Source organism: Notamacropus eugenii, chromosome 3 (genome assembly GCF_028372415.1).
Source record: "Notamacropus eugenii isolate mMacEug1 chromosome 3, mMacEug1.pri_v2, whole genome shotgun sequence".
NCBI lineage: Eukaryota > Metazoa > Chordata > Mammalia > Diprotodontia > Macropodidae > Notamacropus > Notamacropus eugenii.
The window spans coordinates 137,802,455-137,814,793 of record NC_092874.1 but is presented as its reverse complement, the minus strand read 5'-3'; the positions used below and the strand labels follow the sequence as shown (position 1 = coordinate 137,814,793).

Below are 12,339 nucleotides of genomic sequence, written 5' to 3'. Positions count from 1 at the left end.
GGGAGAGGAGTTTACTCTTCTCTTGATCTGTGCTCTGGTCTGGGAACAACCACAAGCTTTTCTGCCCAGGATCTGCAAGTATAATTCCCTCTCCAGAGCCTCCAGCAGCTCCACCAGGTCAGAGCTCCTCCTAACCCCAGGACCACCACTCAGAACCGAGACTCAGATCAGCTGCTCAATTCTCCCAGGGTCTTTAGGCCAAGGGCTCCTAAAATGTACACTGCTACTACAGCAACCACTGCCATCCTGGGGCCGGGGTCAGACCATGTAGCCTTCTCACCCAGGTGAAAGAGCTTTCTCACTGACCCTTGAAGCTGTCTTTGGCATTAGTGGGTTGAGAAATCAGGGAACCACAGTTGCTACCTGTGATTCCACATCCTGAAGTCTGCTCCAGTTCTGTCCCTGCTGCAGCCAAGACTGAGTTGCACTCTGCTCTGAGCCTGGTGTGATAGACCTTTCCTATGGTCCTTCCAGACTGTCTTGGGCTGGAAATCTCTTTCACTCTGTCGTTTTGTGGCTTCTGCTGCTCTAGAATTTGTTTAGAGTCATTTTTACAGGTGCTTTATGGGATATGGCAGGGAGTGCAAGAGCAGGTCCATCCTTCTACTCCACCATCTTGCATCCACCCCCCTCTGATTCTTTTCTTGAAGAAATTATACATGACACTTGTATACATTTTCTGTGTAGTATACAAATCTTTGATGTAGCTCATTCCTTATTCTGAACCACATATCCCAACATAGTATTCAATGTCTTCCCATATATCCACCTTTATTATGAGAGCATTAAAAGTATACATTCTTTTCATTTTAAGGTCTTAGTGGATTCTACAAAGAATTTTTCTTCCTCTTTCTCATTCATACCAGATGATGACATGTAAACTACAGCTAGGTGGCACTATACTTAGAGTAATAGTCCTCGAGTCAGGATAGCCTGAGTTCAAATCCAGTGTCAGGCACTTATTAACTATGTGACCTGGTCAAATCACTTAATCTCTGTCTGCCTCAGTTTCCTCAACTGTAAAATGAGGATAATAACAATATCTCCCTCTCAGGCTTGTTGCGAGGATCAAATGAGACAATATTTGTAAAGAGCTTAGCCCAATACCTGACACATAGTAACTATTTAATAAATATTTGTTTCCTTCCCATTTTCATGATTTTTTTTTTGCAAATACTTAGCATGAGCAATACAATACAAGATGATCAAATGTCTCATGGAATAGTATTTTGAATGTATGATAAAAATAACTAATTTCTTTATCTGCCTCTCCTTGGTGAATCTTTGTGTTGTTATTCCATTGAGTTGAAACTTTCTTTTGACTTCTGAGTTGTTTGGGTTGTTGTTGTTGTTTTAACTAAGAAGGATAAGACTGATATAATTCAGTTCTTTCAGTTGAATTTCTGTTCATTACTGACATTAGAGTACCAGTGGATAAGTTAATATTTGTATATATTTTAGAAATCATATGATTCACAGGTTGAAGAAGGACTGAACAAATTATGTACCATTAACATAATGGAATATTATTTCACTACAAGAAATGATGAAAGTGATGGTTTTGGAAAAATCTGGGAAGACTTGTATGAATTGATGCAGAATGAAATAAGCAAAACCAGGAGAATAATTTGCATGATAAAATAATAACAATTTGTACAATAACAAAAACATTGAAAAGACAAACAGCTTTAAAGACTTGGGAACTCTGATCAATGCAGTGACCAACTGTGATTTCAGAGTCCCAACAATGAAGCATACTACCCACCTCCTGACAGAGAGGTGGTAGACTCAAGATACCTACTAAGACGTGTACTTTCAGATATGGTTTTCTTTGACTATGCGTATGTATTACAAGTGCTCTATTTTCCTTCTTTAAAAAAGAGAAAACTTGGGGAGGGGAAAATGCAAGAGGCAGAGAAAAGAAATTCTTGTCAATTTGAAAACTAAAATACCAGTAAAATAAACTGGATGACTGTAACGCTCTCTATGCCCTTTTCTGTCACTCTATCATCTTCATTGCAGAAGTGAATAAGGACCACATATGAATGAGGGCTATTTTGTACTTTTCTTTGTTTCATAGGTTGTCAAGGGCAATGAATTCATCACCAAGTGTCCAGGCTACTGGTGATGAGAATTTATATACTTAGTTAGACTGGTCCTTGGAAAGCAAGGACAATCTGTTACTGAGACCTTACTCAAAGCTTTACTAGTATGATAAAAAATCATCTAGAGTTTTATTTACAAGTCATAGTCTTCAAGAGCCCAGGATCACCTTCGTGTCATGAAGAGAGATTGCAGAAATACTTTTGTGGCAATTGCAATTATTAGCAATGCAAAATAGATAGGAGTTTAAATATGGTAGCAGTAATGTTAAGGATAATAATAGCTACCAGTAATTTAAAGAATCCAAAGTGCTTTACAAATATTATCTCATCTATCCTCATAATAATCTTGGGAAGTAAGATGGTAAAGACAAGGAAACCAAGGCAGATAGAGGTTAAGTGACTTGCCAGTGGTCACACAGATATTGAATAACTGAGACTGCATTTGAACTCAGGTCTTTCTAACTCCAATTTCTGAGCTCTATCCACTGTACTGCCTAACTGCTTTAAATGAATTTAGGAAAGTCAGCTTTTCTGAACTTTAGGCCCCTCATATGTTAAAGGAGGAAGCTGAAGTAGAAAATCTATAAAGTATACCTCTATTTCTATTTATTTTTACTTTATTTTTAATGTAAAATACTTCTTTTATTAGGTAGCTCTCTTCATAATTCATCTAAAGAGGCCCAGCCATTTAGAACATTGATTTTTTTCCCCATGTCTTTCTTTGAACATCAAGAGATGTAGCCTAGAGAATAAAGGCTTAAAAGTCAAAGTTAAGAATGAGGGCTGTGCCTAAGAATCCTGGTTCCCCTGAAGTAGTTGACGCAGAAAGGGACCTCCAGAAAGTCTCTCACCACCCACCATGACCCTCTTTGATTTTGTTTCTCTTTGGACATTATATCTAGATAACTGAAGAAGTATATAGAAGGACACCAATAGATGTCATGTTAATTTAATTTATATTTAACTTCCTACAAATAGCCTTTCTATGCTTGCCACCTCATTTTTAAGTTAAAGTGGTAATATTTTAAGTTTCAGACTCTTGTTTGTTAATAAAATAACAGCAGATATATTAATTTATGTGAGGTTAGAAAATATATTAATGTAGAAAATGGAGGCAAGTCATTAAAATCACAATGTAAAGCCCTTATGATCATTCACCAATCACAAAAATTATTGCAATCATTTTCATAATGGAGAGTATACTGAGTTGGGTCTCATCACCATTATTTAAATGGTAAATGTTTGAATGATGGACATTTTGAAAGACTATTATATGTCAGACAAATAATTATCTCTTTAGAACTGTCTTAATAAATGTCTGATAATATTGACTCAAGATGATCAAATAAGTTCCTCTGATTCCACAATCTTTGATTTTAGGTCATTTTGATAATATAAATTGGAAATTTAGAATAAAAGAAATTAACAAAATAAAGGGAATTTTTTTCTTTGTTTCCTTCTTTTCAATTTTTTGTAAGACACAGTTTCATTGTTGTGGTATAACTAAATTAGCAAGAACTAATTCCAAGAAAAAGAACAGAGAAGAACACAGGGTCAGAAGTATAAAAAGGTTAATTCTTCTTTTCCACTTGAGAGAAGAAAGTGCTCCCTAGGCATGATAGTTGGAAGGGTCTTCTCCATCCTCTTCCTGTATTTTCTTCCTTACCCAGAATTAGGGCAAGACATTGGAACATAAGAAGACAATAAACAACTGATCCCTGAAAACTGCCTCCTATATGGAGGTCAGCAAAAGTATCTATCATTACTATGCACAGTTGGGCAGAAACCACAGGGAATATTGAAAATTAAAATCTTTAACCCTACTACAACCTTTGGATTAAGTACATGAAGGACTCAGACAATAAGTAAAACTATAGAAAATATCCATAGACAGACATTAAAGTTTATTCTTCTAAGATCTCTAGAGGTGAGAAAAAATCTCTTTTCATAATAGATTGTTTGTTCTAAGTTTTAATTGAAAGCGGATTTTTAGAAGAGAATCATATTTAACCAGTTTAGATAAATGTACGGAGGCATGTGCCTTAACATAGTGTTGACAGTTGAAATGAGATTGAATTGATGAGGCTGGTGAGGCTGACTTAGACCATTACTGATGATTCAGGTAGCTGCCCTCTAGTGGGGGCTAGTCATACTTCCATGACCAGCTAGACAGGTTTCCTCCCAAGACATGATAGCAAGAAAGCTATAAATGCTCCATTTTGTTCGTTTTTAAACAAAAGAGATGCTTTATTAAAACATGAGCATAAAGAGGTATGAGGAGACAATGAAAAGAGTCATGGATTTGATAGTAAGTGATCTAGATTGGCAGCTTCACACTTTTTTGGATGTGGATATCTGTGAGATTGAGCAAGCTACTTAATTGCCTCTGACTTTCATTTTTCTTTCTTTCTTTGTTTTATCTCAGAAAAGGGAAAGTTTATTCCAGAGCTGACAAGGGAGAATGAAGGAATTCTTTACATAAGATACCCCAGAAACTCTTCAATCCTTTTACAAAAACTGGTAAGAAAAAAAAAGTATAAACCAAACACCATTTCAGAAAGGATTGTAGGCAAAGATGGGCTCGTAGATCCACAATGGCTCAACTGGTTGATCTAGGAGAGAGGAGAGGGCAAGCAAAGGGTCAAGTCTCATCCTTTCCCCATTCCTACTTAGGCTTTCCCTCCCTTCCATTGGGAGATCCGAAGTTCGGGAGGCGCCCGGCGGAACCACTCGGACCAGGAACCATCATACACAGCTACGTCAGGCTTGCCACAGAGGTACGCGACAAGGGCGATATACCAAGCAGTGACCCCCTTGCGGCAGGTGGCAATGAGCAGCTTTGAGAGGTCCACCTTCTTCTCCTTGCACATAGCCCGGATCTCCTCAGGACTCATTTGTAAGCCTTCTGCCGTCAGGAAGTCGCTGAGAGGCATGTTCAGGGAGCTAGGGATGTGGCCAGGTTCCAGGTCTTTGCTATCAGGCTCGGGCTCTGTCCCCAGGTACCTCCCCCTGGACGGGGAGTCCACCATCTGGAAGCGCTTGGATTCCAGGTTTTTTCCCCATCTGCTCGTAGGTCTTGAGCAGAGACTTGTCCAGTGTGGCTTTGAAGACTGCTCGGCACTCGTGGGTTCTGAGATCACCAGATGCCCCTTTTGCAGCCAGTTTTGGAAGCCCTCTATTAAGCACCTACAGGGTGCGGTGACCAAAGACGCGAAGCATCCACTAGACATGCGGGCCGTGGAAGCTGCCCAAACCGTCGCCCTCGTACACCACCACGTGCGTGTTATTGCTGATGCCCAGGCAGTCCACGTAGCTGGTGAAAGCGGCTTCGCTAGGTAGCATCATTTCGTAGGGAGATTCCTGGTCCCGGCATTCCTCGATGTTGAAGAAGGAAGCCCCGGGATGGGTATTGCTGGAGCTCATTGCGCTGCCGAGGTGGGCACACGTCAGGGACCGCAAGCCCAGGCCCAGCTTTTGGGCGCGGACCGACTTGGCCAACTACTTGGTGGACACCAGAGCCTTGCAGAGCACCTGTTGCACCATGACCGGAGACTAGAGCCTTCAGCCTGGAGGAGGGAGAAGCAAGAAACAAGAACAACAACAACAAAAAGCTTTCATTTTTCTTACCTGAAAATTCAATTAAATAAATTTAACAAAAAAATATCTTAAGCACCTATTATGTACTAGGTACTGTGCTAATGCCTGGGAATATAGATTAGAAAAAGAAAACCAATTCCTGCTGTCAAAGAGCTTGTGATCTAGTGGGGACAAACAATACACAAAAAGAAGCTGGCAAGGGAAAGGGTCCACCAGAGGGTACCTATCTCAAAGGGCATAAAATTGTATGGAGTTCAAACAAAGCAGAGCTGTGAATGGAAAGTGGATAGAGAATAAGCAATACAAATTACAGGGTTGAGCTGGATGATATCTAAGACCCTTTCCACCTCTCAGTTTTATGAATTATTACTAGAAGAAAGCTACCAAAAATAAGCATCTAAAAATAAAGTAAAATAACTCAGGGGACGGTTAGGCGCCTCCCACTTCTCACACAATATTTCTCATCATTATTTTACTGTTTTAGAGTTGCAAACTTACACGAATCTCTCTCCTATGATGTTTCTCTTGGTACCAGAAGTCTTCTCAGGCCTGCGTGTTGTTCACTTCCTGCCAGGCTCCATGGAAGAGGGCAACCTCCATTAGGACAATATTGTTTACTGTTTGGGGGTTAAATTTATAGCTAATGAGGTTATTCACCCCAGAGCATGGGAACCTGTTCACAGTTTCTTCTATTGGGTCTAATGTTCCAGGACCCAAGTCTCAGGAAGATGTAAGGAGCTGGTCATATTGCTCTCTTGAAGAATATATGCAGCTCCCCCTTTCTTTTAACTCTGAGTAATAGTGTCAGGACAAAATCTTACTCTTTCTTTGCTTTGTGAGTATTCTTGTAAATTCAGATAAAACAAAAAAGAAAAACATAAGAAACATGTCATACAAGCATTTCCCACTATGATTTTCTACCCATTCAAGAGCCATCCATCATGTGTTTACTGCATGTTTTTAGACTGATGCACCCAGCTTACCATTTCCATCAGTTGCTCGGTATCAGTAAACTTACTCTTTCTTCCTCCTTCCTTGTGAAACATAATCTATATTTTAGATATGATTTCTACTCCTCGGGGGAAATCAACTTTTAAAAGGGCCAAAACTTTTATCATTTTTATGATTATTTTAGAAACAAAGCAACCATTTTAAAAGATATGAATCCTTCCCCCATGGTGTTTAAACTTAGAAAACAAATCACATCTGAAGCTGTATTTACATATAAAAACTAATTTAGAGAAAAATTATTAAATTAAATTTTCAAAAGTTCAACAAAATTATATTTAAACAAACAGCTTTCCTCCAAAATGGTTTATAAATACATGGAATCTAATGAGATTTGAAAAGAAATTGGATTTAACTGCTAAGATGAAACTAATGCTTAGCAAGTGTTAATGCCCTTTTATGTATCTTCAGTCATAGAATAATCCTAGCTCATCAGGATGACTGATTTTAATTTTATTAAATTTATTTATTTTCTTTATAAATTAATTTAATTTATTATAAATTTATCAATTTAATTTAATAAAATTAACAGACATTTAACAAATATGTCTTAAACACCTACTGTGTGCCAGATCCCTAAAACCTGGGAATACAAGTCATGCATCTCTCTCTTTCTTTCTCTCTCTCTATCTGTCTATCTCTTCCTTTCTTCCTTCCTTCCTCCTTCCCTCCCTCTCTTCCTCTCTCTCTTTCTTTCTCTCCTTTCTTTTCCTCTCTCTCTCTCTCTCTCTCTCTCTTCTTCTCTCTCTCTCTCTCTCTCTCTCTCTCTCTCTCTCTCTCTCTTCTTCTTCTCTCTCTCTCTCTCTCTCTCTTTCTTCTCTTTTCTTTTCCAAAACCTTAAACCCCAGTGCACTCTGAAGCCTGTAGATTGGACAATAGGACCCTGTCCAAGCTCCACTTAATGGATGGCTTACAGTAATTATCAATAGTAACAGTTTCTCTTTCCCTTCCAGCTTGATTTACTTTTTTTTTTTCTTTTGTTCATTAGAGGGGCCATTCTCTGACTACTTCTTAAAAAGACCTATTCACTGAATGGGTGTTACCTCCCTCTAAGTGAGTACCTGAAAAGGCCAAGGTCTCTCGTTACATCCTGGGCCATCTCCAGTCATCCTGATGAATATCTGGTCACTGGATTCAGATGACTCTGGAGGAGAAGTGAGGCTGGTGACCTGCACAGCCCTCACTCACTCAAAGCAAAGTCAAGTGCAAGTCTTGTCATTATTTCTCTGATGCCATGGTCTTCCTTGAAAACAAAGGGTGAATACAACATGACAACAACAACAACAAATCCTAGCTACTTTCCCTTAAACGGGTCAATTTTGATTATCAATCAAAATATTTTGAGATGTCAGAGATATCATTAAGCACATGCTAACTTTACAGGCTGGTTATGTATTTTTAATGCTTTGATGAAGGGGAAGAAAACAAAGCCTTCACAACTGCCAATGCTGACTTTATCCTTTGGAAACAGTAGCTCTCTATTACCTAGGTTATATAACTTCCCTTTCTATAGGTCTTATTTTCTACAATATAACCAGTGGGAAAATATAAACTTTCATAATTCCTTTGCCTTTTAAATTCAGCATTTATAAAATCAAGGAAGGAAAATTATGTAAGGAAACTACTAATTTGTTGATATTTCTGGCAACAAATGTAAAGCTGTATGAAGGAGACTGAGTATAGTGAAGATAAGGAAAGGAAAACATAGAATTTAATAGCATGCATGATGATTTGACCCACAGTGGAATTATCTACCCAAAGTTCCTTTAATCCTGGGATTTGAATTGCAGAATGGACATGACCAGTTTCTACACCCTTGAGTTTGTCTGGGAAGGGGATCCCTTATGTGAAAGTGAGTCTGTAGTTATCCTTTGCACTATATATATATATATGTGTGTGTGTGTGTGTGTATACGTATATGTATATATACACACATATATGTATATACATGTATATATGTATTCATGCCTTTAGGGGTTGCAGATCCATGCTATGATTTACATAAGTTATAGTAAGGAGACATAGCAGGCACCAATTATAGGAAACTTTGGAAGGATTCAACCTGTAGCTCCCAGTGGAAGCCATATTTCTGTCCTATTAGGTCTGTACAGAAATGACAAATGAGAGGTGGGAGGGAGGAAGGAAAAAATGGTGATGTGAATGTTAAAAGTAAACCTTTGGGAACAATAATGCATACAGTGTAGTGCACTTGATAGTGCCTTCTGTGGCATCTGAGAAGAGATACAAACCAATGCAAAGTCAGAGAAAATTGAAATTCAAAATGTGGAGAGCAATCATGTGGCTCCACATGGCTCTAAAGACCCTGCTGCTTTCTTCCGTAGCAATGTGTTTGTGCATTTCCTTTTAGACTTTTGAGAGGTAATAGATTTTTTTAATGTTGTAGATTTCTTTCTTTTTTTTTCTGAAGTGGGGGAGATAGGAAAGGAAAAAAATCCTATGGTAACTACTAAGGGGGAAAAAGCCAACAACTAGGAACGTAAGGAAGAACCATACAATTTTCTTTCAAAGAGGAAAGTTAACTCAGATCAAATACAACAGCCAGCAAAAGTTAAACTGTCCCCAGCAGGATTAACAAATGCACTCTACACTCAAATTAGCTCAAACTGCTTCACAGCAGACAGATGAGGTAAGGAACTGCGAATGCAGCAGGTAATAAGGAGATAAAGAAATATTAATCACTTAGTTTTGACTCTGTACATATGTTACAGTATTTTTAGTTTTTTTTAACCACCATATGTGCAATCATTATAACAATGGTTTACTGATTGAAAAATTATAAATTTGTACATGCAGGTAGGAGAATTTGGTCAAATAACTGTTTGGGGTACAAACTGTCTCTTTGGATAGACTGAGAGCCTGCTTAACTGTGTATATAGGAGATTATCTAGGAACCTTTTCTCCTACAATGGAAAGGGAGTAGAGGTATCCGACATTGTGAGGTGTTGCTTCACTGTGGAAACTGACCCATAGTATGTGGACATTGTCTCCACTGGCTCCTAGTTGGGATGTTCCATTGTATCAACCAATACAAGCCAGGCATGGATACAAGGACATGGTTGCAATACAGATTTGGGAGTAAAATGACCTGGGATCTCATTCTAGTTCCAGGGATTTGAAAACTTCTGTTTCTCTTCTTTGGAAAGAAGTATCTCATAAAACCCTAAAGAGATGTTTTAATGATGTCAGTTGATGTGCATCTTTCATTTTCGAAGAGGACCAATGGCATCACAGGGTGTTATCATGACTCATGTGTGAATTAAATTAAATTGAGGCAGAGTTTCATAAAGTCATCTGCCTCACTCTCTCTTCTAAATTCGGAGAAGTCCAGTGGCAAGACAAAAGTCAAGATGGTTGGCCATGACAGGGTGCAGTAGGTGACCTTAGTGTCTCCTCTGTCTGACTGAGCTCTAAGCATTCCCCAGCACTTGTTTCAGCCACCTTCATGGCCGTTGGAACAAATTATTCTCATCTGCCCATTCCACAGGGGGAAGTCTTCACATGCTTAAAGCAGACATCCCCCTAACTCAATGGTAGGTTTGAGGCCTGTCGATTACCCCAACCTGATTTAGCTCATCTGCCAAGACATAGTAAATCCCTAAGAATGTAACTAATATAAGAAATGTATACATATATTATAAAGCTACCCTCAGAACCTTTGTCATGGGATTATACTGGAGTTGAAAGAGTATTATATCAAGGTAACTCCACAGTCAACTGTTTTGGATGGGATGAGGGGTAGATCCCCACTTACACTGCAATTCATGTTATGGGGATAGAGGTAGTCTTTTAGCAAGACCAATATATTTACATATATGCAAGTCCCTGAGTGCTTTTGCTACCACTGTGCAAAGTAGAATTTGCTTATCAAGAGCAGAGTTATGCATAGTAACAGCATAAGCTCTGCAGACATGTTAATTTGTCCACCCTCCTTACAAGACAATTTAGAAATTTCCCATGCTACATGTTAATACATTCTTAAGCCTTCTACCTCCCCATGTGTTTTAGCATTGATGAATCCACATGCACACACACATGCTGTGTAGATTTAAATTATCATTCTTTCAGTTCAAATAAAAGCAGGTGCTTATACTTATTAAATATTCAAATGCATGCAGGTGCACTTGGAAACCACGAGTTTAAAAGAAGTTAGGTTCTTGACTTCCAGCTGCATAGCATTTGATGGCCCAGGTAGGCAATACAGAATCATATGTATATATTTGCAAAACTATGTGTCTCACAAACCTTTATCTACACTTACACACTTATGTATAAATTTAATTCCTTGTGTGCATTTGTTATTGTTGTTGTTTGGTTGTGACCAACTGTTTGTGACCCCAACTGGGGTTTTCTTGACAGAGATACTGGAGTGGTTTCCCATTTTCTTCTCCAGATCATTTTACAGATGAGGAAGCTGAGGTAAACAAGGCGAAGTGACTTGCTCAGGATCACACAGCTAGTAAATGTCCAAGACCAGATTTGAACTCAGAAAGTAGAGTCTTCCTAACTCCAGGCCTGACACTTGGTCCACTATGCCACCTAGCTGACCCTTATATACATAATATATGATGAATTGTAAGCACTATATTTCACAGAAGCACAGATCCTTAGAGTTAGAAGAAAATTTTAAGATTAACGTAGTAAGCACTTAATAAAACCATGTTCAATGCATACCTTAGCAGAGAAGTTTAAGGACCAGAAATGTGAAGGTCTTTCATCCAGTTAGTGAGCTACAATTTCACCCCAAGTTTCTGGACTCTCACTATAACACTTCCCCCTATTTCCCACATCTGTGTGAGGATAATATAGGTATGCGTTCACATATAAAAATAATGCTTTGATGGCTAATCTCATTAATTTGGACACTCCTCAATTGTTACAAACCAGTGCTGTAGAATTCAAATAGAAACAGATCCATGTTGACCACATATTGTCTTAGAAAACCCCAAATTAACATGATTTATGTTATATTTTTTTAAACATTTCCTAACCACATTTTAAACTGACTTGGCTCTACTGGGAAATTTTTCATGCCATCAATTCTGACTCCTCTAGTATAAACCACAGCCCATCCATGCCTCCTGATCCTCTGCATTTCTTGTCAATATCCTCTTGTAAATCTAACACAAAGAGTCCCTACCCTCACTCCCACCAATATACAGAGATTTCCTCAGGAAGTCTTGATGCTGTGTGTTGTTGCTCAGGATTCTTTTTTTCAAAAAATCCCCCATGACATCAGAGGGTAATGTCTTGACTTGTGCATGAATTAGATTTAGGTGAAGCTGAGTTGCACAACATCATCAGTATCACTCTCTCTTCCACAGACATTGAAATCCAGTAGCAAGATGAAAAGTCAAGATGACTGGCAGTGTCCCACGATATATGGCATGCCTTGTCATCTTTGATGCTTGACCAAGCTAGGGAGTTAGGGGAAGATCAGATTGCCTAGATACAAGTAGCAAAGCAGAGGGCAGGTCCCGGAAGCACTGTATGATTGGGCATTCTTTTCACCAGTCTCCAAAAGGGATATTATAGGAATATTGTATGTATCCCCTCCCACAATTATTGCTGGTCTAGAAATGGAATAGGTTTGAAACAAAAATCACTTTTG

The 12,339-nt window shown here is 38.6% G+C and overlaps 1 pseudogene; it reads right to left on the bottom strand.

Moving 5' to 3' along the window:
- Nucleotides 1-4,774: 4,774 nt before the first annotated feature.
- On the bottom strand, nucleotides 4,775-5,687 carry LOC140531269 (thiosulfate sulfurtransferase pseudogene; annotated as a pseudogene).
- Nucleotides 5,688-12,339: the final 6,652 nt, after the last annotated feature.